The sequence below is a fragment of the Pelodiscus sinensis genome, chromosome 30, assembly GCF_049634645.1.
Source record: "Pelodiscus sinensis isolate JC-2024 chromosome 30, ASM4963464v1, whole genome shotgun sequence".
NCBI lineage: Eukaryota > Metazoa > Chordata > Testudines > Trionychidae > Pelodiscus > Pelodiscus sinensis.
Window position 1 is genome coordinate 12534105 of NC_134740.1, and position 3649 is coordinate 12537753.

The following is a 3649-nucleotide window of genomic DNA, read 5'->3' on the forward strand; positions in this document are numbered from 1 at the left end:
AGGGGTGTCCAAACTTTTTTCAACGAGGGCCAGATTTGATGAAGTGAACATGCGTAAGGGCCGACCATTTTGCCTGACATTCTTTGAACCATTAAAATTAAATGCAAATTAACTATTTTATGCAAAGTTTATTGCAAACGGCATACGTTTCATTTCATCACATGGATGACAAACCTAAACAGGTGTTAAATCACTCTGCCTTTCATATCTGAAGGCCAGATGAAAAAAAAAATCCAGGAAGCTGAAATATATGTCAGGAACATTGTAAAGTACATTACATATTATTGGTAATAAAGGTTGTCTGTCAACTTTTAAGTTCAAAAAATATGAACAGGAACATAACACCAAGTATACACATTGTGTCCAAATATATTTATAACTGATTTAGACCAACTGACATTAACTGAGATTTTACAATGTATTCATCTCAATACATATGGATTCGTTGGGGGCCATAAAAGATAGATATTGCCAAATTACCTGGGGGGCCGTATTAAACTGGAACACGGGCCGCAATTGGCCCGCGGGCCGGACTTTGGACATGCCTGGACTACACCTATCACCTGTCGGGAAGGCACTGTTACCACTCCTATGCATCCCGGTCGGAATGTAGCTATGCCTCACACTTCTTGGGGGGAGGGGTGGGGACACATACTTGCATTTAGCAATTGTGTTAACCTGAGCTGTGGGCGGAGTTACTATGTAACCTTTGAGACTTTTGGCTTATTGGCTCATAATATTTTGCTGCTAGAATCTATCCAGGGGCTTGGGAACTCCCTGCTCCATAACTTCCCTCTACCCATCAGCTTCCTTTATAGTCTATTGTAATCACTTACTTGGCAGTGTTCGCTGAGCCCTAGTGGCAAGGTGGCACTCCGCCAGCGCTGTGCGTAATAAACCCTCCTGCTTGAATCTACATGGTGTCGACATTTTTGGTTTCCAACACATACGCTCAGATTTTCAAAGAGACCTGACTCCCAGAGAAAGTAAGATTTGGCTGCCCAATTATTTCAGTCTGAGCTGAAAATCCTACTCTACATCTCAGCTAGTGGAGTGTATCTATTCATTCCACCCACTGCTATGGTCTTCGTGCAATTTTCACTGGGTGAAATACTTAGTTATGGTAGAGAGCTGTACTCTTCACGCTTGCTGATTGCTGTTAATTGCAAACTATAATCAATTCCCTCATGACATTAATTTTAATTTTCACTGGCAATCTCAGTGGAGAATCTGGCATTAGCATGACTCCTATATTAACCAGAGAAAGGCAAATGAAGATTTTTGTGCAATGCAGTACGGAGCAGACCAGCCTCTTGAGGAAAATGGAGAGGTCTTTATAAGGACAGTGAATGATGAAAACAAAAGACAGAAGCATGAAGGTGGACACTGGACCATTATTCCCCAAATCAATACACCAATAGCTCATACATGGATACATGCATCACAGCGAAAGGTAGGAATAATTGAGAATTGCCGACCAACATTTTTGCTTGTTACAGGAATGTCTGCTTTCCTCCAGTGACATCTTGGTTTAGCCAGCTCTGTATGTCATCTCCCTCGCTGTCTCTAGGAAGAGAGCATCTTGTGCTTAACCAGGTCTTAGTTCTCGGACACCACCATCCTGTCAACCACGAAAGCCATTGCCATGGTTTGGCAGAGGTATGACCAAAGCTTTTATCTGCCGTGCCATGATTTGTGGATAAATACCACAAGAAGGGACAAGAAGCAATGGGCTTAAACTGCAGCAAGGGAGGTTGAGGTTGGACATGAGGGAAAACTTCCTACCTGTCAGGGTAGGAATAAATTGCCCTGGGAGGTTGTGAAATCTCCATCACTGGAGATATTTAAGAGCAGGTTGGACAGACATCTGTCAGGGATGGTTGAGATAGTGCTGGGTCCTGCCGTGAGGGCAGAGGATTGGACTCGATGAGGTCGCAAGGTCCCTTCCAGTTCTAATGTTGTATGATTCTATGAAAAGCGGTCTGCTAGGTGTAGCAAGTTCATCAGGCTGCTCAAGAGTTGCTCACAACAGTAGACCCCAACAAGGGGCTCTTAAAGTCACAGAGGCTCCAGGATAGGGAAAAGTTAAGATTAACTAATAAGCTATCAACACCATAGTGTCATTTTCCCAAACTGCTCTATTCACAGCTCTTCCCTAGCCCCATCTGCTCCCCAGGCATCTTCCCAGGCAGATGGAATGCCCGGGATGGGTCCAGAGATGGGTGCAGCAGCAGAAAAATGGCTGGTTGTCCTCTTACAGCGTTTTCACCACTGGTTAGGACAGGCTCCTGTCCTTGCTCCCCACTCCAGAATCCCTTGGAGATCCCAGATCTCTGCCTCTATGCTGGTCATGGCAGGCTTGGAGCGGAAAGATCCATGCACCAAGTCCCACCTGGGTGGGGAAAGGGAGCTAAGCAGAGACTCTCTGAATTGTTTTGCTTCCAACTCCAAACTCAAGCGCCAAGCAGACTGGGAAAGGGGGTGCAGAGGCTTTCGAGTCATTATTCTGTTAGTCCTTGGGTAGGTCTCCTGGAAGCTCAGTGCAGAATTTCAAGGGACAATGACCAACTCCAAAGTCGGTCCATTGACACATGGCATAGGAACTCACGATCCTGATCTTGCTCGCTCAGCAGTCTGGTGGGAGTCTCTCTGCTAGAAGTTAATGTTGTAAAGCAGTGTTTCTCACCCTTTTTTAAAATAAAATACCCCTTTTTCAAAAAGAAATTGCAAATACCCGCAGTACCTACAGTTTTCAGACACACAATTTTTTTCTTTGCAACACATTTCTTGGAACAACTCAATTGTAGCCGGGCAGGTGATGAAATTTTTGGGTGTAAAAAGTATAAAAATAATAAAGTGCTGTATAACTTAAAACAAAATTCAGTTTTCTCCAAATTTCAGTTGTGTTGACTTACCCCCCAGACTTCTCTCAAGTACCCCAAAGGGTACTCGTACCACTGGCTGAGAAACATTGTTGTAAAGAGCAATGTAATTGGGGTCATAGTGAGACAAATGGAATTTTTCACCCGAAGAAATGGTTGGCATGTAAGATTGGACTCGTTATTTTTGGAGCAACCTCAACACTCTTAGTTCCCTCCCCCTTTACTGTGGATATAAAAGACACTGGCTAGAACAGCTGGTGAAACTAGTCCCTGTGTTGTTCAGTTCATCTTAATTAAAGTTCTTATTCAGCAACATGTTTGGGGGCACATTTTTTAAAGTTAGTGAACAACTAACAGGATTTTCAAAAGCCCCTAGGAAGCAAGAACTCAAATACAGTAACTGGTGAACGACACTAAGCTAGGGGAAGAGGGAGATATGCTGGAGTGTAAGGTTAGGGTCCAGAGTGACCTAGGTTGGATATTAGGAAAAACTATTCCATCGCTACAGGTTTTGAAGTCCCAGCCTGACCAAGCCCTGGCTGGGATGGTTGAGTTGGGATTGGTCCGGCTTTGGGCCGGGGGCTAGACTTGACTCCTGAGGTCTCTTCCAGCCCTAATGATTCTATGATTTCAACATAGGTCAGTTTTGAGCACTGACTACTTTGGAAGATCTTCCCTTAATCATTTAAACCAGCAACAGGTCAGGGCTTTCCACTTCTCCCTGTGCAAGTCCTGCCTCTGCTATTTTGTTTTTTCTATGTACCTAG